Source organism: Colossoma macropomum, unplaced genomic scaffold (assembly GCF_904425465.1).
Source record: "Colossoma macropomum unplaced genomic scaffold, Colossoma_macropomum, whole genome shotgun sequence".
Taxonomy (NCBI): Eukaryota; Metazoa; Chordata; class Actinopteri; order Characiformes; family Serrasalmidae; genus Colossoma; species Colossoma macropomum.
Window position 1 is genome coordinate 43,551,895 of NW_023494789.1, and position 25,603 is coordinate 43,577,497.

General features: G+C 40.7%; 1 protein-coding gene across 2 annotated transcripts in view; it reads left to right on the forward strand.

Moving 5' to 3' along the window:
* The first annotated feature begins 19,310 nt into the window (after positions 1-19,310).
* Positions 19,311-25,603, forward strand: part of ppp1r16b (protein phosphatase 1, regulatory subunit 16B) — a 107,254-nt gene continuing 100,961 nt past the window's right edge. For both annotated transcript variants that reach the window (XM_036571428.1, XM_036571427.1), the window contains exon 1: positions 19,311-19,460. The gene's annotated coding sequence lies outside the window, so the exon portion shown is untranslated. The remainder of the gene's footprint in view (positions 19,461-25,603) is intronic.

Below are 25,603 nucleotides of genomic sequence, written 5' to 3' on the forward strand. Positions count from 1 at the left end.
CACGGTCGCCGGGTCGTGGCTGACAAACCCCCGGAATTTCTTCCTCCTCCTCCTCGTTGTCATCCGAAATGAAAACGTTGTCTGTTCGCGGTGGCGAGCGGACCGTGGCGGTGATACAGTTGACACAGTGGGTGACGTTGCAAACGATCACGCTGGGTCTTTCTTGAACAGCCGCCGAGTTTGTCGCATCTTTTTCAGGGGTGATACAAATAACTTCATCCACCGCCCCCGCTCTGAGTGATTCGTCTGAACCTGTGCCGCTGAAAGATCGCCCCACGATCACGCTGGGTATTTCCTGAACGACAGCTGAGTTTGGCGCGTCCTTTTCTGGGGTGTTGCGAACAACACCATCCTCTGCTGTGGATGATTCGTCAGAATCTGTGAGAACCATCGTACTTCTCGCAGATTCGGTGTCAGACTCGTACTCGGAGTCGGTCGATAAGTTTATCACCTCAGCTTCACCCCCAGCAGGGGTATTGTAATTGCTCGCAAACTGGTCCATAATGAGCAACTTTTTACAACTATTATGGCTCTCGGCCAGTTTTTATAGTATTGTGAGGAGAAAAACACCACGACACCTGTTCAATTATTAGTCATGCTTAGCAGAACGGGGCCCCCCCCTTGCTACTGTCACTCAAAAACACAACAACAACAACTACGTCATACCATTACAACCTGGGAATCTTTTTTTTTTCCCCAAAACACATCCTGGGAATCTTTTTTTTTCCAAAACACATCTTGGGAATCTTTTGAAAATTATTCCCACGCATCATACCGGGCAAACCTCGGGGAGTTATCAAAAAGCATTCACACACACACACACACACACACACACACACCATACCCCGACCCAACCACCCCCAAATTAGTTGCAATTAGTTGCAATTTTCACACGTGATGTCATATAACTGATGTTTACATTTTACACACACCAACCCCTGGGAATTTTTTTTTACATATTTCACATGTGATGTCATACCACTGATGTTTACATTTTTATACACATCAACCCCCTGGGAAAATACTTTACATATTTCACATGTGACGTCACGCATAACTCATAAATCATTTTGACATTTACCGGGGTTAATAACTACTGACAGTTTTAACTAATTTTGAACACAAGTTAAAAACGTTAACCAATACACAGCTAGCAACACAGTTTGAACAGTTATACCCCAGTAGAACTATATTTTTCATGAAAACACGAAAAGTTTAGTTAATTGGAGAAAATATGTGTTTCAGTAGTGACCGTTCTTGAGGTTACACACTGATTGTCAGACTTTACCTTAAAACAATAGGATCTAACTGCTCACAATGTGGCCAAGAGGAACAGGGATATAGTCTCACCTTCTGCTCTAAAACGCAATGTTGTGGATAAAATAAGGTTCCATTTATGCAATAAAACTACTTGTGTTACAGTAGTGACATGAAAACATGGGACAGCCATTTCTGACTAAAGTTTTTTTTATTTAAAAATCAAACTTAAGATAAAACTATATCTTTTAACTTCATTTTAAATAAAAACAACATTTGAAAAAAAAACACACAAACGAATTTAGTATTTAATTCTTTTAGTTGAAAAAGGCTAGGGTTTTGGACAGCCACCTCCCAACAGAAAGTACCCTATAAATGATAATTTTGAATATATTTAGCTTATTACTATCTCAGTTAATGCCTTGAGTTTAAATAAATCATAACATAATCCATATAAATATCTAAGATTGTAATACATAATTGATCTCTTATTCATTCATTCATTCATTCAGTCATTCACTCATTCAAACTGTGGGATCGCAGTTTGAACTAATTTGGTAGAATGATCCACAAACATGAACTGAAGGAGTGACTTGTCCAAGTTTATCTGTGAGAATGTTTAATTTGATCAATTCAATAGAAAGTGAGTTCCATAGTTGTATGTTTAGCCTCCGTACGACGGGAGATTTTAAATCAATTCTGTGTATGAACCTTATTTGTTCAGTGAAGTGTGTTCTCAATTGACATAATTTATTGTAGACCACTAGACCACTGTTGCGGTTCTCTGTGAAACAAAATACACACAATAGGATAATTCAGCAAACCAATAAATAACACTTTTACCACAAAGAAACATACTACTTAGGCTTGGGAAACTTCAACTATAGCTATATATATATATATATATATATATATATATATATATATATATATATATAGTATAGCTGAATTAGCAGTCCTACATTAACTCCAGTGTTTAAGACCATTTATTGTTAAAACTGTGTTAGAATTGTGTGTTATAACGATTTTACAGCAAAGGAGGATTATGTTATTTTACCTAAAAATCTAGCTGCAACAGCTCTGCAGCAGTGGAGAGATTATTCAGCCAGCTGGGTCACTGATGAGGAATTTGAGGCTAAAGTGTTGCTGAAGTTTAACAGTTAGTTTGACTCTGAATGTCATGTCTGTACATATCTTGCTGAAATGTTTAAATTGGAGAAATTTTATTTCAACAGTTGACAGTGCTTTGCACTAATAAAACTGCTTTTTGTTAGGAAAACCTGGAATGATTGACTTTGCCTTTACTTAGTCTAAATTTTTGTTGGATATCACACCTTTAGTTGTGTAAGTTTGATTGTTAGTTACACTTAAACTTACTTTTTGGTGATTTTTTGTATATTTGCAGCTTTTCAATTGTACGTTTCTTTCTGGAACATGACTAAATGCAGTGTCTTGTTCACACTTTCAGTTGGGCTTGTTTGGTGTGTCAGGTGGAGATTCACAAACATTCTGACAATTACGCTTTGAAAGTAGCTAAAAAGTAGCCACTACTTTTTCTGGAAAAGAAGCTAAATTGTAGCTAGCTATAAATTCTGGGAAAGTAGCTACAAAGTAGCAAACTACTAATTTTTCAGTAGCTATCCCAACCCTGTTTTTAGATCACATGCTTTTTGTTTTTTTCTACTGTTCTACTTCACTTGGATACTTTCAGAATATGTGTGCTGTATGCTCAAACATTCTTGTCTGTAGTAGACAGTTGACGCTCGTCAATAAAAAGTCTTCAGTTTTGTGAACGCACCATTATCTTAGAAATTAACGCAATCCACACATTTTATGTGGTTTTGATATAAACGTGCCGAATAAACTTGAAAGACGAACAGTAACGTTGGTTTTAAATGCGTAAACAGCTCGCAACGGCCGCGTTTGGATTTAAAGAGTAACTACACCCAGAGATGTAAGTAATGAATTACATTTACCTTACTGTACTTGAGTACAGTTTTCTTTGTAACAGTACTTTTTGGAGTAGGATTAAACCAACATTCTTTTACTCTGATTATCAATGAAATACTGTTACTTGGCTCCTTTAATTTTTAATAACATTAAAATAAAGTATGAGCCTTTCAGTTAATAAACCAATATGAACAAAGCACGGTTAAATTTAAAAGATTCACCAATCAGAAAACAGCAGCTCTGACAGGAAAAACACTACAGAGATGTCCATTTTAGTGGAGAAGGACAGAGAAGAACTTAACCAGCACACACGAGGAACAGACCGCATCCGAAAGGTCATCTGTATTTATTTTCACATGAACTACAGAAAACTTATCAGTGGTCAAACACAAAACATGCTGAGATCTTTGCTCTCACAACTGAACTCCAGCCTGAGGCAGCATTGGCCGAGCTAGCTGAGCTACACATGTACCGTGTTCACGGTTTTCTTTTTCCTTTTATAATGCTTTTGTATTAAACTTGAAATATGTTGTGTATATTTTTTTTTACAAGTGCCTGTCAGCTGCTTTAGTTAACAGGTGTCGACCATAGCTTACAGTTTACCTGTTTAAAATACAGCCTAGTTTAGTGGCTGTTTTGGAGATAAACGGTCGTGTACAGCTATGATACAAGAAATCTAGTCTAATACAGGTTCTTCATCAACTCTGAGCAGTGATTCTGTCGCTCTGTCGTGGTTTAAGCTGACTGGCCTGGTCTAATCCCTCCCCACTTCCCCGCGCTCTCTCTCTCTTTTTTTCTCTCTTTTGCTCTCTCTTCCTCTGTCTCTCTTTCTTCCTCTGTCTGTCTCTTCCTCCCCCCCTCTCTGTCTCTTCCCTCCTCTCTCTTCTCTCTGTCTCTCTCTCTTCCTCTTCTTCCTTCCTCTCTCTGTCTTCCCCCGCCCCTCTCTCTGGTTTGATGTTTGTCTTTAACTGTGAGAGCAAATGAGAAAATTCATATAACTAAAAAAAAATTGAAGCCTACAATATCTATAAAAATATATCCACAAAATGAATTGTCCAGACATCTTGTACAATTAATAATCCTAATTTTTAGTTTAATAACATGATTTGATTATTCTTTTTTTTGTTGGGGTAAATGTGTTTAAATTTGTTTAAATGTGATATCTTGTGTAAATATAACGGCAATTATTAATACATGAAAATATTACATATGCCAATTTAAAATCAAGCAGGGGAAAAAACCTGTGTAAGCTCTACCATTCTCATGAAACTCCTAACTGCGTCACTGCACAGGAGGAGATAACCACATGCATGTGCTGACCTAAATACCCTCAGCACCACCTCCCAATGTTGCAGTATTACGGATGTCTGTAACTACAAAAAGTGCCATGAACAGCTTGCAGAACATAAGGATTTAGGGCCATTGCAACAAACCCTGGATGACAGGTGAGGCAGTCTGCAGCTGTAACCTGCTCACATCTGTGAACAACCTGTTTAGTACGATACAGTCTCCCTTTTATATTTTTGTGCTTGGAATCAAACAGGCAGCATGCTAAAAGAAAGTTTGTGATGCTGGCAATGCTAGAAAATGGCTAGCATAAGCGAACTAGTTTAGGCTACAAAGGTTGGGTTAGCTAATTTCTGCATTAACTTATAATATACTTTGGCCTCCTCCCGACTGCAAGTGTTCTCAACACGAGAGATTTGTACAGTGCCCACAAATGCACCTGTATAGAAGGAAATGTTACCCTAACATCCTAATTTTCATAGCTTGTTGTCAAAATGAATGAAACTTCGACAATGTTTAAAGAAATCCACTTTATTCATTTGAAATCCAGTGCATCTATGAAATCTGGACTGGGGTTTTATTGAATATGGATCTTGCTAAACAAATAATTAGAAGCTAGCTGTCACGGTTTTACGGAATGTCCTACCTGTCCTGACGCCTCTCCTGCTCACTGTTAATCATTTTCTGGCACTACCTTAACACTTGAGTCAGTAGCTCATACTGGTAAGACTCAAGACACACTGATTGATCAGAAACACCTTTTCTTGTCAAAGATATGGATTGATAGTGGAGAAAAATCATCAACCTCGTAAGACCTTTCAGTTGCAAAAGTGCTGTTTGATTCCATTACTCTATTTTCTGGTAGCTAACATCAGCTATCTATAAAAACACAGCAGCCCAGTCGCACCTCCAAACATGAACATCATTGCAGTGCCCCTCCCGTGCCCCTCCCATTTTTGAGCATTTTTCAAAGTTGAGCTAGGAGTGGAGTTACTCTTTAAATGGTCACATGGAATGCTGGGAGAGAGAGGTGGTGCTTGCAGAACCAAACCTGAAGAGGATGGAGTCAGACTTCTCCTCTCCCTTGTATGCCATGTTTTAACTGGTCTGAAACTTTGCCAGAAACCCCTTGTCTGTTGTAAATCTCAGCACAAAGCTGTTCCGTAAATACACTTTAATGCAGTTATCCCTAGTTTGTGTATCTTAGTTCAAATAAACATTCACCAATGTTAATGGCCAATGTTATAGTGTACTGGTTTACTCACATTGAAAGACTGCAGACTGCAGTTTTTATGATGTTGCTATATGGTAATAAAATGCTGTCTTCAAAGAGATATTGTCAATGAACAGTGTCAAGATTGTTTAATAATATGTACAATTATAACAAAAGAGGACATAATGACATAAAAAAGAAACTATAAATATTCAGTGAAAAGAGATTGCCAATTTGGACAGAAATAAAATCACAGAGAACATTTAATAGATTCTTTCAACAAACACATCACTAGGCCTGAACCAATAATTCAATTTTAGCTGATCATTAATTGCCTAAATAATAACAACTATTTGTTTTACAGTTTTTTTGTAGTTATTAAAGAAGATGGCTGGGGCTTATTAGCTATCTCAGTTGAAGACAGACACAGCTCAAGCTCAAATAAAAAACAAACTCACCCATAAGGTGTCTCAATAAGCATTTTTGCCTCAATCCAATAAAAATACACCCTATTCACTTTCTACTTGTACATGATTGTGACAACTAATCACAGTATTAAGCAGCTGTTGTCCATTAAAAAACTGCAGTAAAAAACGACTGCAGTCAGCCTAAATAACAGTGATCAGGTGATGTAATATTTGTGACAGGCCTATATTTCACACCAACCCAACATTTGGAAGTGTTACCTCAGAACCATTCAGCAACATAATGTTAACCATACCTTCTTTTGGGTGCTGAATACATGTCCAAACTTCTTCACTGTATTCAGTTATGTCGTTAATTAGCTGATCTGTTGCAGTGACATTCACAAGTCTTCTGCTTGCCCATGCGAGACTCCTTTGCATTGTTTCCAATCCACATGCAGACATATGAAATGGCAATCATTTTATTTATTCATCAAACATGGGCATTCATGTAAAAAACTGAGGCAAGGGTTCCCAACCTTCGTCTTGGAGCACCCCTGCCCTGCATATTTGGATGTCCTCAGATACATTTGTTCCAACCAATCTGCTTAATAAGTCATTTCTAGTTTGAAGAGAGTGTGTGAGATCATTGGTTCTTAACTCGTCCTTGCTCCCATCCTTGCACTGTTTCAAGTACTCTGCCAGCAGTCTATCCAAGCTAATGACTGGTTTCATGGTCACCCTGCTGGAAAAAACAGCTCAAATTCTAAGCTGGTGAAGCCGGTTTTGACTAAGTTGTCAGAGCTGCACTCGTACAAGTGAATCAGACACAGCAGTGCTGTTGGACTTTTTAAACACTTTAGTGTCACTTCTGGACTAAGGAATAGTCCATCAACTAAAAATATCCAGCCAACAGCATCCTTTAGGCAGCATCCTGTGACTACTGATGGACTAGAGGATGACCAACACTAACTGTGCAGCAGCAGATGAGCTATTGTCTCTGACTTTACATCTACAATGTGGAGTAACAATATAGTAATGTCTAATAGAGTGGACAGTGAGTGGACACAGTGTTTAAAAACTCCAGCAGCACTGCTGTGTCTGATGCACTTGTACCAGCACAACACACACAAGTATGCCACCACAACATAGATGTCACTGCAGTGCTGACACTGATCCACCACCCAAAAAATACCTACTCTGTGGTGGTCCTGTGGGAGTCCTGACCATTGAAGAACAGGGTGAAAGAAGCCTCACAAAGTATGCAGAGAAACAGATGGAATGCATCTGTAATTGTAGAAAGTGCAGGGTAAACAGGGGAAACTATTATTCTATTATCATCATCATCATCATCGTTAACCGCTTAGTCCAGATAGGGTCGCGGTAGCAGTTGGGAGAGCAGAGAATCCCAGGTGACCCTGTCCCCCGCAACTTCCTCCAGCTCATTCCCGGGGACCCCAAGCCGCTCCCAGGCCAACTTGGAGATATAATCCCTCCAGCGGGTCCTAGGACGACCCCGGGGTCTTATTCCGGTAGGCCGTGCCTGGTACACCCCCACCGGGAGGCGTCCCGGGGGCATCCGGATCAGATGCCCGAACCGCCTCAGCTGGCTCCTCTCAATGCGGAGGAGTAGCGGCTCTACTCCGAGCTCCTCCTGGATGGCCGATCTCCTCACTCTATCAAATAGAGTGTAGCCCACCACCCTGCGAAGAAAGCTCATTTCTGCCGCTTGTATTCGCGATCTCATTCTTTCGGTCATTACCCACAGCTCATGACCATAGGTGAGGGTCGGGATGTAGACCGATCGGTAAACAGAGAGCTGAGCCTTACGGCTCAGCTCCCTCTTCACCACTACAGTCTGGTACAGCGACCGCATTACTGCTGCCACTTGTCCCAGCCTGCGGTCGATCTCACGATCCTTCTTCCCATCACTCGTGAACAAGACCCCGAGATACTTAAACTCCTCCACCTGGGGCAAGTCCTTTCCCCCTACCTGGAGTGGGCATACCATCCTTTTCCGGGCTAAGACCATGGACTCAGACTTGGAGGTGCTGATCCGCATACCAACCGCTTCACACTCAGCTGCAAACCGCTCCAGTGTGCGCTGGAGGCATCCATGTGATCCAGCCAAAAGAACAACATCATCTGCAAATAGCAGAGACCCTCCACCCTCCATAGCAGAGACCCTCCACCCTCCGGCCTCCACACATAATGCCCTCCTGACCCCGGCTACGCCTTGACACCCTGTCCATGAATATCACAAACAGGAGTGGAGACAGGGCACAACCCTGGCGGAGTCCAACGCTAACACTGAAAGAGTCCGACTTAATGCCGAGTATACGAACACAGCTCTCACTCCGGGCGTACAGAGATTGAATGGCCCGGAGTAGTAACCCCGGCACCCCATACTCCCGGAGGACCTCCCACAAGATATCTCGGGGAACACGGTCGTAAGCCTTCTCCAAATCCACAAAACACATGTAGACTGGGTTGGCAAACTCCCATGCCCCCTCAACAATCCGTGAGAGGGTGAAAAGCTGGTCCATTGTTCCACGGCCAGGACAGAATCCGCATTGTTCCTCCTCAATCTGAGGTTCAACTATCGGCCGAAGTCTCCTTTCCAGCACCTTGGCATAGACTTTCCCAGGGAGGCTGAGCAGTGTGATACCCCGATAGTTGGCACACACCCTCCGGTCCCCTTTCTTAAAAATAGGGACCACCACCCCGGTCTGCCAGTCCAAGGGTACTGTTCCCGAGGTCCATGCACTATTGCAGAGGCGTGTCAGCCACGACAGCCCCACAATATCCAGAGCCTTAAGCATCTCCGGACGAATCTCATCCACCCCCGGTGCCTTGCCACTGAAGAGCTTGCCAACTACCTCAGTGACCTCCACCAGGGAAATGGAGCTTGACACACCAGAGGCCTCTGGCCCTGACTCCCGTGAGGGAGGCATGTCACCCGGATTAAGGAGTTCCTCAAAGTGCTCTTTCCACCGACCGACAATATCCTCATTTGAAGTCAGATTTTCTCCACCCCTGCTGAATACAGCCTGGGCGCAGTCTTTCTTCAGCTTGACGGCCTCCCTCACCACCGGTGTCCACCAGGGGGTTCTTGGGTTACCACCATGACAGGCACCGACAAGCTTTTGGCCACAGCTGCGCCTGGCAGCTTCCACAATGGAGGTTTTGAACAGGGTCCCTTCAGACTCTATGTCCCCTACCTCCTCCGGGACATGAGAAAAGCTCTCCCGGAGGTGGGAGTTAAAATCATTCCGAACAGGGGCCTCCGACAGTCGTTCCCAGCACACCCTCACTATTCGCTTGGGCCTACCGGGTCTAACCCTCAGTCTTCCCTGCCATCTGATCCAACTCACCACCAGATGGTGATCAGTTGACAGCTCAGCACCTCTCTTCACCCGAGTGTCCAGAACATATGGTCCCAAGTCAGATGAAACGACAACAAAGTCGATCATTGACCTTTGACCCAAGGAGCTCTGGTACCATGTACACTTATGAACATCCTTGTGTTCGAACTTGGTGTTCGTTATGGACAATCCATGCCTGGCACAGAAGTCCAATAACAATTCACCATTCGGGTTTAGATCGGGCAGGCCGTTCTTCCCAATCACGCCTCTCCAGGTCTCCCAGTCATTGCCAACATGAGCATTGAAGTTTCCCAGTAAGACTATGGAGTCTGTAGTTGGGACCCTTTCCAGAACCCCGCCCACTTGCTCCAAGAAGGCCGAATACTCCGACCTGTTGTTTGGTGCATAAGCACACACAACAGTCAGAGTTTTCCTCTCTGCGATTTTAATACGCATTGAGGCGACCCTCTCGTCCACCGGGACAAACTCCAACTGTACTGCCGGGGACTCGTGAGTATCCCCACACCCGCCCGGCGCCTCTCACCTTGTGCAACCCCGGAGTAGGAGAGGGACCAACCCCTATCCAGGAGTTTGGTTCCAGAGCCGATACTGTGGGTGGAGGTGAGCCCAACTATATCTAGTTGGTACCTCTCAACCTCCCGCACAAGCTCCGGCTCCTTCCCCCCCAGTGAGGTTACGTTCCACGTACCAAGAGCCAGTTTCTGCTGCAGGGGCCTAGGCCACCAAGGGCCCCCCTGCAATCTCCCACTGCCTGTACGGCACTGCACCACTCCCCCATGCTGGACCTTGCGGGTGGTGGGCCCACATGGTCCCCCCACGTTGCCTCTTCGGGCTGAGCCCGGCCGGGTTACGTGGGCTGCCCGGCCACCAGGCGCTCGCCGAGGGACGCTACCCCCAGGCCTGGCTCCAGGGGTAGGTCCCGGTGACCCTCTCCCGGGCAGGGTACACGATGTTTTGCATCCGTTTTTCATGGAGGTTTTTGGATCGAGTTAGTCTGGGTCTTCACTCCAGACCTGTTCGCCCTGGGAGATCCTACCAGAAGCATGTTGCTCCCGACGACTTAGCTCTGAAGATCCCTAGACCACACAAGCCCTTCCGCCACGACAAGGCCCCGATCCAGGAAGGGTATTCTATTATTATTATTATTATTTTTATTATTATTATCATTGGTAGTAGTAGTAGTAGCAGCATTAGTATTAGTATTCTATTTAAATATGTATCTGTGTTTAGGAATGTGTTTTAGGGTGTTCAAAGAAAATAATGGTTGATTCCTGAATTACAATGTAAAAAGAGTATGTTAGGTCTGTGGATATTCACTTGTATGACTGTTGTGTGAGACATCAGCAGTGCTGCTTTTACTCTGGCATAGGTGCTCTTGCTTAAGTAAATGTCTCTGGTTACATCTGGCTTTACCCAGACTCTGCATTCTCTGCAACTCTTCCAGAACTTTGCTATCCAGAGAGAGAGAAAGAGATACCCACATACATTAATGTAAAATTCACACTGACAGTTTTTGTAGTAGGAACCAATCTCATTTGAGTTTCTCCATTTTGTAGAAGGCAGGGAGATCAGCAGCTTAGTGTTAATCCCCGTAAAGACATTCATGTTGTTGTAGTTTAGAGACATGATCTTTCTGATGAAAGATAAAAAATACAATGTATGGCTTCATGAAATGTGTTTTGATATTATATTAATATTTTTTAAAAATTAATAATTATTCCTTTAATTAAGGAGTACTTAGCAAGGATAGTCTTTGTAACTCTACATTGTAAAATTACAAGGAGTTTCATGACTGTTTATAGGCTGTTTCAGGGCTTCTTAAGTGGTGTTTTCAAATAAAAGACAATAATTAACTTGTGTTCCTCTTTTCTGCTCATTCCCATCAACCTTTAATGTCAATAATCTTTGTGTCTATGTACTGCCAGTATCAGACTTGGAGGCAAGTAAGCTACCCTATACATTACAGAAGTTGAACACGATATGAAATATTAATCAGTATGTTTTTAGGTCACTTGCACTGTAATTAGAACGCCACACATTTTCCTTTTCAGCTTTAAAAGCACTTTACACTAACATTCGACAAGATGTCAGCAGTATCTTTATATGAAAAATATTCCTAATTTTTTTTATTCCCCACAATTGTAGCCTTTCAATGCTGCATCTGTCGTGCTGCTTTGTTTGCTGGCTGGCTCATTAGCTTGCTAGCTAACTAGCTAGTTAAAATGCCAAAAATGTTTGTTAAGTGCTGCTTTATCCAGCTCTGCAAACACAGGTAATGACTAAATTTCAGTTCTTTTTACTGATATTTCCAACAATGCAATCATATTCACTGCTAACCTTACTTTTCCATCAACAGAGCTGTTTAACGATGCTATTTGATTGGCTGTGATCGAAGGGGCGGGGATGCCAGTGGGCAGTGTGCTGATTGCCTAGTTGGTGGAGATTGTGCTGATTGGCTAGTGTAATGGTAACAGATATTCTAAGTTCTTTTGATCAGTAAGGACTAGGAACGCATGAGTTGCACCCTCCAGCCAATGGCGCCATTCCTCAAGAGTTAGTTTGACTGGTCACTGATGCCATAATTACGTTCTGCAGGTGGGGTTTGTGTGAATAGAACACGACAGGGAACAGCTTTTCTGGCATACCACTATGTTGGGACAGTACAGCACCTACACCTGTCTCAGAGGCATCTACCTCTACCACAAACGGTTTGGAGGGATCAGGGTGTTTTAGGAATAGGGCTGACTGAAAGCAGTCTTGAGATTCTGAAAGGCCGTCTCAGTGTCCAGGGTATCTTTGCAGTTCCTTTTAGGAGAGCTATCAGGGGAGCGGCTATGGCACTAAAATTTCAGATAAATCTCTGATAGAAAATCGCAAAACCAAGGAACTTCTCTATGTTTTTAACAGAGTTCAGAATGGGCCAGTTAACAACTGCTTCGACCTTGTGATCATCCATAGAAACGAGAAACGAGACCTGTTGTATTTTTCTCCCTTAACGAACAAGTAGTTGTCAAGAAGACGTTGAAATACTTGCCTAACGTAATTAACATGAGTTACGAGGTACTCGTCATGCCCCTTGTGGTAATGAAAGTCTTCCATTCATCACCTTCAACTGGAACCAAATTATATGCACTAGAAAGATCAAGTTTAGTGAAGTACTGAGCACCTCTCAGCTGTTCCAGTGCTACGGAGATCAGTGGTAAAGGGTAGGCGAATTTTGTGGAGATTAAATGCACTGTAATCAATGCATGGTCTTAAACCTCCATCTTTCTTTTTAACAAAGAAAAATACTGATGCGACAGGAGAAGTTGATGGACAAATGTAACCCTGAGCCTCATCGATAAACTCTCCCATGATGCTCTCTTCTTCTTGAGTTAAGGGGTATACTCTGGCTTTGGGCAAAGTGGCTCCCTCTACAATGTCTATAGCACAGTCATAGGAACGATTAGGAGGGAGTTTTGTGGCATTCTTTTTACGAAAGACCTCAGCCAAATCAGAATATTCGGGGGGAATGTGAGTGACTTGTGACGTTTCTGGTCAAGGGAGACCTAATATGAGGGGCAATTTGGATGAGTTGTGATGATGTAACTACTCCTTACACATCACAAGTATAGACTATTGTATATTCTTACCTTTTCTTCCCTGTGGACTGATCATCCTTATCTCTAAGAAATGAAAAGAGAACTGAGTGTGTACGCATGAGTTTTACTTACCTGGATGAGTCCATCATCTGTAGAAGGGGAGGTAGGAACAAAACCTGTAAAAGAGAAAATGGTGTTAATAAGTGTACACTGTAGTTGTAAAAGAATGCTAATCACTGTGAATATGAACAGTGAGTGGAGTAAATGTAATATAATTACTGATGTATGTAAATTATATAAATATTCAGTACTCTTGTTTTACCCCAGGTTAGTAATGGTTTATCCTAGGGGAGGAGCTACCTGAATATAAGCAGCATTACTAAGGGTATAGGAGGAGATTCTTTCAACCCAGAGTGATTGTGAAATGTGATAAGTATATATGATCTATATGACTTTGCAGTCATAGAGCTATGTTCTCTAATTTAATTGTTTTGTGAAAAATACATGCGTTCCAAAAAAGTTGGGAAGGGGACAACAAAAGGCGGGTAAAGTTGTGTAATGTTTTAAAAGGCCTGTGAGGCCTGTGCGACAGTCTCATAGAATGTAACCAGCTGCGCCACAATACATGCACATGCCTCCATATAAACTCTCTTCTCTACTCAGCCTGGACGAATCACACTGCATGGGTTCAGGAGATGATCTGGAACTAGAACGGGAACTGGTGCCAGACCAGGAGCTGGAACTGGAACAGGAACGGGGACTGGAGCTGGTGTTGGAGCTGGAATTGAGACTAGAACAGGAGCTGGAGTTTGCATAGGTTTACATAGTTTTTATAGGAGAACTCTTGTGCATAGGCCGTTTTTGCAATAGATGGTCCAGGCGGAGAGACAAATCAATGAGTTGGTCCAAATTCAGATTGTTATCCTTGCTTGCTAACTCAGTCAATACTTCAGAATTGAGTCCGTTACAAATAGCTACCAATAGTGCAGGCTCATTCCCTCCACTGCCTGCAGCCAGGGTGCGAAACTCTAAAGCGTAGGCTGCCACCGAGCGATTACCCTGTTTCAGCTTGCACAACAGTTCTCCAAAAGCATAGTCATCATGAGGATGACCAAAGGCTGTCTTAAATTCTTTTAAAATTTGTTCATAAGACAGGCTTTGAAGATGAAACCACCCAGCAGTAGCCCACTCTAATGCTTTGTCAGATAAGCGGGAAATCACAAATGCTATTTTAGCCTGATCAGAACTAGACGGGGAGTTACTGAAAAACACAGAGCACTGTAGCAGAAAACCTCGACATTTGTCAGGATCCATCAAATTTATCGGCTTACAGACTGGAAAAACTGAATTAATATTCACTGTAGTGGTTTACGTAGTAGGAGAGAGTGGGACAGATACAGAGTGAGGTGAGCAAACAGAGAGGCTTGTTGTTGTGTGAGGTCCCAACAGACTGAGTAACCCCTGCCAATATCTGCTGGTGATGTCCCTTAAGCTGACCTTTGTTTGTTTAACAGCCTCAATGTCCACCGTCTGCATGATGGCAAAGTATCCTGTAACAGTGGCAGACAGAAACAGATGCTCGCAGACAAGGCTGCACATAAGATCTTTAATAGCAATAGGATGATCCAAAGACAAAATCTAAAAGCCAGAGCAAAAAGTCAAAAACCAGAAATCCCCAACAAGACAAAAGAGTAAGGCAAAAATCAAGGTCAAGGCAGAAGCAAGGGGTTCTGAAAATTGTAGTCTGAGGCAGCAGAGTTGGCAGTATTTCGTAGCTCCTAGCTTGTAACTGCAGCATCACACACGAAGATAGGAAATTTATGTGTCTGTGTCTCAGACTACTGAAAATATTACCGCATGACTTTTAATTACACATTCACAAAATATCTCTACAGCAACAAAGTCTTTGTAACATGTGGAAATTATATCTGTGTGCACAAAACATGAATTTGTGAGATACAAGTTCACACATTCAGATACACTTTATGGACACTTTAAGTATTGGGACACCTACACATTACACCCACAGGAGCTTTTATGACATCTCATTTTAAACCCTAGGCAATAATATGGACTTGGTCCCCCCTTTGCAGCTAATAACAGCTGCCAGTCTTCTGGGAAGCTTTCTACAAGATTTTGGGGTTGGTCTGTGGGAATTTTTGCCCATTCATCCAGGGGAGCATGTGAGGTCAGATGTTGGACGTTGGATGTTGGATGAGAGGGCCTGGCTCGCAATCTCTGTTCTATATTATCCCTAAGGTGTTCCATGGGGTTGAGGTCAAGGCTCTGTGCGGGCTAGTCAAGTTCGTCCATACCATGCCTTTATGGACCTTGCTTTGTGCACTGGGACACAGTCATACTGGAACAGAAAAAGGCCTTCTCTAAGCTGTTCCCACAAAGTTGGAAGCATAGAATTGCCCAAAATGTTTTGGTATGCTGAAGCATTATGATTTCCCTTTACTGGAACTAAGGGGCCTTGGCCAACCCCTGAAAAACAGCCCCATAACATTACAGACAGGTAACATTCTCCTGGCATTTGCCAAACCCAGACTTGTCAAGCAGACTGCCAGATAGAGAAGTGTGATTTGTCACTTCACAGAATATGTTTCCACTGCTCCAGAGTCCAATGCTGGCATGCTTTACACCTTTACACTACTCCCCCCACACCCCAAGCCCCCATTTTGCATTGTGCATTTCGATCTTAGGATCCTGATGCACATGTTAATTTGCTGATGTTGCTCGTTAGTGAGTAATTCAACTGAGGATAGGCACTGTGCACTTCAGCACTCACCAGCCCCACTCTGTGAGTTTGTGTGGTCTACCGACTCGTGGCTAAGCTGTTCTTGCTTTTAGGTGCTTCCATTTCACAACAGAACAGAAATGTTGTGTGTGTCAATTGCTTAATTTTATCCACCTGTTAGAAATGGGTGTGGCCGAAACCTGAACTCAACAATTAGATGTGTCCCAATACTTTTGTCTATATAGTGTACATGCCTGCAAATTTATTTTCACATGAACACAAAAGTAATATACAACTGCATGTTGTAAAACTATTTGTGAACATCATTTTATGAGCTCAAAATATTAATGACCTTTTTTTGACTCCTTTTTTAACCAACATAATAAATCAATACTTGTGTATTTGTTCATGCCAGCCCTAGATTACTTTACTTATTACTTCTTGGAAAAATTAATTAATTATCAATTACTTCTAAAGTACTCTCTAAAACCCATACACCTCTGTACCAAATTGAAAGTAGCTAAGAACACCTTTTCAGTACATTAGTCATTTTCAGTACATTATTTACAACCCCAATTCCAAAGAAGCCGGGACAGTATATAAAATGCTAATAAAAACAGAAAGCAGTCTCTTGCACCCGCACTCTCTGATTATGATGCAATGCTGATTTAATATGTGCAGAAATTGGCTTGCTGCTACCGTGGATTTCCTTGAAAAGGATGGCATTTCTAGGGTAGCATGTGTTGCTTGAAAATGTGTATATATCTTTCAGCATTCATAGTGCCTTCAAAGATGTGCAAGTTACTCACTGCTCACTTCCATACCATGATATGCCCTGGCTTTTTGATTTTTTTATGCTGGTAATAATATGGATATTCCTTTTCTTTTTTGGCTCAGAGGACGCGACATCCTTTATTTCCATAAACAATCTGAAGTTTGATTTGTCAGACAAGAGTACCACTGTCCATAGTACAGTCTTAAATTGCAGAAATTTGTGGAAATAGATGAACAGCGTTTATTTACAGCTGTTTGTCAAAGTATTCCTTAGACTATATGTTGATATCTATCAAAGAAACATGCCATTTTTTAATGCAGTGCTGTCTGAAGGATTGAAGGTGACAGGCATTCAGTTGTAGGTATTGATCTTTTCCTTTAGGCACTTTCTGCAGAGTTCCCAAATGTTTTGATGATATTGTGCATTTTGAAGGGGGAGATATCTAAGATTGTTGCAATTGCTTATTGAGAAATGTTGTTCATAAACTGTTGGATTATTTGCTGATGCATTTTTTGGAAAAGTGGCGAGGCTTGACCCATCCTTGCTCATAAAGGACAAGGCCTTACCTGGTTGCTCCTTTTGTACCCAATCATGTGTACATCACCTTTATATGATTTTTATTTACATTTCACAGTGTTTAGGAGCCAGAGCAACTCAGCCAAGAAGTGGCAGACCACATAAAATTACAGAGCGGGGATACCGAGTGCTGAGGCGCATAGTGCATAAAAGTCACCACTGCTCTACTAACTCAATAACTGCAATAAGTGTCCTCCTCTGGCATTCATCAGCCGGCTCACAGTGGCATGGGTTTCCATGGCCGAGCAGCTGCATGCAAGCCTTACATCACCAAACACAATGCCAAGTGTCAAATGGAGTGGTGTAAAGTACACCGCCATAGTAATTTATGCTGAAAATTTCAGCATAAATTCACTATGGACTGGACTCTGAAGCAGTGAAAACATATTCTGTGGGGTGACAAATCACGCTTCTCTATCTTGAAGTCTGATGGATGAGTCTAGGTTTGGTGAATGCCAGGTGAATGTTACCTGCATTGTACCAACTGTAAAGTTTGGTGGAGGAGGGATAATGCTATGGGGTTGTTTTTCAGGGGTTAGCCTAGGCCTCTTAGTTACAGTGAAGGGACATCAAAGTGCTTCAGCATACCAAGACATTTTGGACAGTTGTATGCTTCCAACTTTGTGGAAACAGTTTGGGAAAGACCCTTTTCTGTTCCAGCATGATTGGGCCCTTTGCACAAAGCAAGGTCCATAAAGCCATGGTTGGGTGAACTTAATGTGGAACCACTTGACTGGCTTGCACAAAGCACTGACCTCAACCCCATGGAACACCTTGGGGGGACTAGAACAGGCCCTCTTGTCTGACCTCACAAATGCTCTTCTGGATAAATGGGCAAAAATTCTCACAGACACACTCCCAAATATTGTAGAATACCTCCCCAGAAGAGTGGAAGTTGTTATAGAAGTAAAGGGGGGGGACCAACTCCATATTAATGATTTATAGTTGAAAAACAGTTACCTTGAAAATAAAATGTAAAGCTTACCAAGCTGTTCCTGAATGAAAATTGAGCATGGCCTGTTTAGGTGACATTGGGTTTCCCTCTTCTTCAGTGCGGAGATTCTGATCCATCAGTTTCAGATCAGCATAATTAGATGACAGATTGCTTGTCAAATATACACTGCATCTATTCACAATAGTAGCTATGCAGTCATCAGTCGCAGATAGCACAATCAAATTACATACAATGACCGGCATGGATTATCTATATAGAGGAACTGTATGATTTAAATACATTATGTTTAAATACTATTGCTGTTTTGGAAGCAATGAGTAATGCAAGTAATGTAATTCTTATTACATCAATAACTGTAACATGACTACAATATTACAATTAAAATGTAATGCATTACACTGATTCATTACAAAAAAAGTAATCATATCTTATTACCCCTAACACTGTTGATTATTTACAGTTTGGGTATGTAATTTTTTTTGTATTGTTGATTTTTTTTTTTTCATTTTCTTGCAACCCAATAAATATGAATTTACTGAACATAGTGTTTGAAACTAATTAAAGGTTATCTGTTGTGTTAATAGGCTAAAAAGTTTAATTTTTCAGTTGGGTTCTTGCAGTGCAATCCTTGCTGTACATAGGGCTGAATGGCTTTCACGATCTTTACTTGAAGTAGTAGAATTTTTCAAAATTGCCTTGGTAGTGCTGATATTCTGTTGACGTTTTGTTAAACTGGTGTTAACTGGTGATATTCTGTTGACCTTTTGTTAAACAAGTGTTGTTTCAGTAATAATTCAGGTTGGAAAAGTGATTAAGAGTTAAGGTCAGATTGGCACATTGATTTAAGTTAACTTTGATGTGTAAACATTGATTTGATTGAACATCGATAATTCAACAAATTATTGCTGGACGTACTGTATTAATTCAGCCCTCTTTACAACAAAAAGCAAGCTGTTAACATGTATAGGCTACATTAATATTTTACGTAGAAATGTAACATATAAAAAAGTAATTTTCCCCTAGCGTATTTCCCTTACGTTGTATCTGATTCAGTGCACTATGTGTTTGTTTTTTTCGATTATAAATATGTAGGCGATAGCTTTTGGGAGTTTTTGGCACGTTTGGCCTACCATAGGCCCCTCCCAGGGAACGTACGTGTTACGTAGGAACGCTCCGTTAGCGACGCCACTATTGCATTTTCTCTTCAAACCACTTCTGGTGGCTGACTTCACAGAATACAAGTATCTCTTGCAAAGCCAACGTGAGCAACCTGGCTTGTTTTGTCGGTTACTAAATTTGGAGTAGCAGCTTTAGGCAACGTAATGAACAGTGGACGGTAAGTACCCCTATAAACAGTGATCCACCCTACGTTAGGTCGTTTAGACGTAAACGTGGAGAAAAATGAGTTAATTTGTTTCTTTGCTTGTTTGATTAGTTATGCATGCTGTAACAGCAGTGGCCAGTAGAGCGATTAGAATGGTTTACGAGCCTAAGTATCTCCTTGCTTTTTAACTGCATGCGCTTCTCCGCGTGAGAATACTCGGCGACTCAAAGATGTGACTACCTAATTTTCGGGTGCATCATATGTTGATAAAGGCGTTTTAGAGGGTGTTGTGGCAGTATTTTGCTACAGTGTCTTCTTTAGTTCTGTTCCAGTTAGGCAACCACCACCACCGTGATACAGTCAATTCCTCCAGTCGCAGAGCACCGCCGAATCCTTTATCGTGCGCTTGCATATGTGTATGGTAAAAATTCTCTGCAGGCGGCTGATACCTAGCGGATGTGCCTCTCTCCTTCGTTTTCCTGCTGCTGTTAGGTTATGTCATGTCTCTAGTGTGTTGATGTGTATGTTTTTTCTCTCCTATTGTGTTAAAGGTTCGCTTCGCTCCTACTAACAAGAGCTGCATTGCTCAGCCTAAATTGTAAAAAGCCAAATAATTACAGATCCTATACACATTTAACGTCACGTCCGTGCCAAGCGTCATGGACTATTTTGTTATTTATGGTATTTTCGCAGATATCGGAGACTTCGATCTATATATACAGTACGTATATAACGTATATACATCATTGTTCTTGACTTAAACCTCCTAGTTAAGCTACAGATATGTAAACAGCTGTCCAACGTAGCTTACGCAGGCAAAAGACAAATATAGATAAATGTTTACCTGTGCTTATCTGGATGAATTAATAAATGATTTGCGTTGACTGTTCTTGTCAAGTTCAAGGAAATTGCTTAATGTATGGCTACGACATCATAGGACCACAGAGGGCCACGAAAGGACCAACCCTCTTAGTATTATTTTGATCTTGCAAAATGCCCCATTTTCCTCATAGGTACACTGTGTGATGGTAATATATGCAATATTTATAACTACATGTTCTTTTACAACTGTCTCCTACAGACTCCTTTATACTGTGTTAGCTCATCTGTTCTTGAAGTTTGATGGACATGAGGGCTCAGTTAATTGTTATTAGTGTGAATGGTTAAAAAGAAAACTGTTAACATTATCAGAGAATGATGAAGAACGTCAACTCATCATAAACTTGACGTCTCAAAGAATGGCTAGTATTGATTAAATAGCTTTTAATATGGCTTATATTCAGACTGAAGCAGTTTGAAATGTGGGGGTTGCTTTTTCAAAGGGGATTTTTTTGAGACTGTATGCTTGTATATTTTTAATGATCCAGTCGTGCTTTTTAGGGTAGTGTTCTTTTGTAAGCTGAGATGTGAAACAGAACTGTTTGTGGTGCTCCCAAACCAAAGTGATGTGTGTGCACACAAACATTTTTAATAAAAGTATTAAGGGTGTAGTGACAGTGTTTTGTTATTTTGCATTTGAAACTGAAGTGGTATGTATATCGTTTGCTTTTCTGCACTGTAAATGTTTGATGAAGTACGCATGGGTAGCGAGAGGTCTGTGCTGGATATGAACAAAAAGAGGGATATTTTGGATTGGTGCCTTGTACACATCCTCACACCACACCCAAGTACGGATTTGCAGAACGAGTAAACAGTTATCTGATTTTTTTTATCAGAAGCAGCAGGCAAGTGCATATCATGAACACAGGCACTCTTCACACTGAAATAATTATTTGATATTATCAAAACTGTTGACAATTAAAAAAAACAAACAATTTTTTCTTTTGTTAGGTTAGCGTTTTACGATGTCTAACTTAGAATGAGTTAGTGGCTTAACCTTGAGGGCAGCAGTTCATTTACAGTGTCATGCCTTTGTTAGCAGATATCTGGGACCACTTTCTTAAGATGAAGGTTAAAGTAGTCATATACAGTAGTATATGCAAGTCTGATGTAACTTTCCACAGAAATACAACATTATTTTCCACCACCGGGAAAGAAAACATGCTGGCGTTGATTCGGTAGCATTAGTACGTTCATTAAATGGTAGCTTTCTCTTCATGCTGGTGTTCTGAAAAACTGAACTGAAGACCTGTAGTTTGCACTATTAGTGATTTGTCAGAATGAGCTAACTTTACCCTTACAAAAATCACTAAAGTGCATTATGTTACATTACCAACATTAGTCACTGGAATAACCTAAGCTATATCAGTTTCTGTTGATTAGATGTATTCAGTAGGCTACAAAAACCACATTAGCGAGCTTATTCTTTCAGTGTTGCATACATTAGCTAGATAATGATGTACAGCTGGTTATTTACCTTGAAATACAACTCATTTCGTAAACATAGTTTTCACATGGAAAAAATGTCATCAGCTCGCCCTGGAAACCTAGTCGCACAAAGCTTACTGTTAGGGATTATTCTGTTCCAACTGATTTTAACATTTGAGGATCTGGATGAATTCATGAATGGATATCTGGTTAACAACAGGGAAGAAAAACAACACCAAAGGAAAAAAAATAAACAAAAAAATGAACTTTGGTCAAAAATAATCTATGGCCTTTTTTATAACTTTAACAACTTTTATTATTCAAAAACAGCCAAGGGAAATCAAAAGTATTGGATGAGTAAAGAAGGCTGCATCTTCAGATGAACAAGCAAAGCTAACAAGTGTCACATTGGATGATGAGGACTCATCATCTTCTCTTCTACACAATGTGTTTTCCTCATTGGATGATGTGCTATATCATTTGTCAGAGAAATACATTCTTCATTGTTGATGGACCTAGCTAACATCAGCTAGAGCAGCTAGCCTAGTTAGAGATGCAGCTGCACTATTTCTGCCTTCTCAGTCCTAAACAGTGTGTCTTTGGTGTTGAACTAATGTTCAGGCACTCATATTTCAGAGTAGCAAAGTATAGCATATGTCAATCAATCAGTCTACCTTTATTTGAAATCAAAATGCATTAAGGTTGACCCTCATTTACAAAGTAGCCGAGCCTATTCAGAAATTGAGGATTAAATATATCGGAGAGGTTAAAAAAAAATTAGATTGTAAAAACAAACCAAATGCTAAAAATAAAAAAAAATGTCAAATAAAAATCTTTAAAATAGTAAAATTTAGGAGAATAAACAGATAAAATTGTAAACATTTTAAATAACATAATAAATGACGTATCAAATAGGGATTAAATAAAAATGTTGATAAGTAAATAAAAGAATGGAAAATGTAAAACAATAAATAAGCAGAAACTAGTAAGTAAAAGTTCATAGGAAATAAAAAGAAGCATACATGTAAAACAATACCAAAAACAAACCAAAATCACATTAGAAAAGTTAACTAAAATCAAATAAAACATTTGCAGGCTGAGTGGAAGTGGTCAGTTTAAAAAGTTTAAAATGTTCATGTGACAGCAGCAAGCAAAGCTTTAGAGTTTCCTGTAAATAGAGTTTCCACTGGTGCACTGTAGCTAAAAGCAGATCTTCCCAGTTTAGTAAGAACGCTTGGCACCCAAACTGTACTCATAAATATAAGCAAAACAGTCATGTTTCATTAAATTGTTAGCTTGTATTTTTGAGTACCTGAATAGTGATTTCAGTATATGAATACTGGCACCTGAAAGGGTTAACCAAGCATTTAAGTATATTTAGTGTAGGTCAAATTTATGGGCAGGCTTAAGCAAAGTACCATTTTTTTTCGATGGTGGTAATTTATTTCCTGGTGAACAGTACTTCAATATGTCAGAACATTGCCAAACATTTTATTGTTACAGGTCTTTACATTTTTGGCCACATTTAAGCCGAATGCCGAAAATGATAATTAGTCCATTAATTCATATAAATAACCAACTATCAATATATGTGTTTTTGCAGCTTTTGTTCATACTTCTACAGACTTTTGGATACAGACACCTTTCTAGCGTTTCCTACAATTTTGCTTCCCATAGGTATGGGAAGAAACTCGACTGCAGATTTTCTGCTCTACGCATTGCTTACCACATCCTGCCTGCTCTCTCTCTCTCTTTCTTTCTTTCTCTCTCTCTCACTCTTGCTCCCTTTCTCTCTGTCTCTCTTGTCAATCTTGCTCTCTTGTTATTTTATATATATATATTTTTAAACACTGACACATGTAACATACACACTTTCAACATGTACTGCCATGGCTAAATCCCACTCCCTAATTAAGTTTTAAACTCTACAGTTGGTAAACATGCCTGTATGCAGCTTAGAGGCAGGGCTTTAAACTGAGGTCAGTATTTGATGCAACAGCACTTCAGCCAAAGCTGCTTATTATTAGAGTATGCTTATAAGTAATTGTGACAGCTGTAAGATATCTATGATGTCACTCACTCATATCTTTAATGCAGTTAAGTTTATCAATGGATGATTTGTTATTTTCATGTTTATTTATTTAGTTTTGCATTTTCAATGTTGAGAGTGATAACAGCAGCAAGCACACCTCTGAAAATCAGTAAAAGCTGAACACCCTTCAGAGGAAGTGATCTCACAGGACTAGTTACCAATCTGGGGCCAGCAGGAAGCTGTGTGCTTATGTGAGTGTGTGTATATGCAAGGAGGTTTCTGGAGCCTGGATGCTCTCATACAGCACTTTTCCATGCATTGTTGTAGAGTAAGGAGAACAGCCTGAGCTTCAGATCCAACGCACAAACGATACTCGTCTGCATACAATCCATGACACTTTCTCTTTCATGCAGATTTGAGCAGTTCAGTGGCAGGTAGTGACCAAACATAGTGGGGCTGCAACAAATATTCAGTAAACTTCATTAAATTTGATTATTCAGATATTTGAAAACAAAAAAGCAAATGGAGTAACTGGTACTTTTACCTGTTTTCATTAAAGCAGTAGTGCATCCAAATAAAAGCAAGATAATCTGCCTGCATGTCACACAAAATTATTTATGGTTAGCCTTTTTTTCCATGTTAGTCAAATGATCCATTCCTGTCAAAACTATGGTGATATCTCAGCAGCAGTGTGAGGTAGGGCTGTTGGAACTGTATTAGAGCTCTAAATTGAGCACACCAGCAGAAAAGGCATGACACACATTGCATACGTGGGCGATGTCACCTCTAGCTACACACTTCTCTCTGACAGCGACCAACCACCAGCACAAAACATCCACACAGTAACCCCACTTCCTGACACAGAACAACACAGCAAACGCATAGACATAACTCAAACCAACAAATAACAGCATTGACAAGACCCTTTGTCAGAGGACACGTGCATATCATAAGCCCTTGTGTATGGCCATCTGCATAACCATGCCTCCAGAGTTGCTAGGAGCCAGTGCCAGCCAGTAGCAGGATGCCACAATTTATTTTTTAAAGTTACATTTTCCACCTTGACTCACAGCTCTTTTCCTATACTTTTCTATTTTAAACCATTAGGTTATGAAAAGATCAAGCGCACTTTTCCCCTGGGAAAGTGAATATAGTTTACCTTTAAAACTCATTAAAGTACACAATTGAGCCTTAGGATCATTACTGTACCTTAGAGGGTATATAATATTTGCAAAACCAGGTAGAAGCATCCCACTGTCATATTGTTCCATTATTCCGTCAGCATGATGAGTTTCCGTTTCATACATTTTCACAAGAAATGGGGTTGAGCATAAGTATCAGGTCAAAAGTCTCTCAAGTAATGTGAGACATAGAACTGCAGCTAAATTTTTGATATGGGCATTTTTAAGCATGTAGCTATGTTTTATTTCGCAACTGTGCACTAGGCCTGGGCGACAAAAAGATGTAATCAGATATTGTCAATGATGGACAAGTAAACCAATGGCGATGTGTAAAAGGTGCAACTTGGCTTTTGTTGTGAAAGAACTGAGAGAATTAGAGAAGGCTAATTTACCATTAAACAGCTTAAAACTATGTTGGGAAACTGAGGTTCAAGTTTAAGAAGTGTGCAGGCTCACGCACCAGTAGTCAGTTTCTGAGAGACAGACCGACGGACAGACAGACAGGTTTTATAAGAAACTGCCTGTGTTATTTATCTCTGCTGTGGACTGTAATGCTAGCATTACTGCATGAATTTCCCTTAATTTAGTTTACGTGAATGGAATCGAAAATGATTGCATCAGGTGACTTGCTGCAG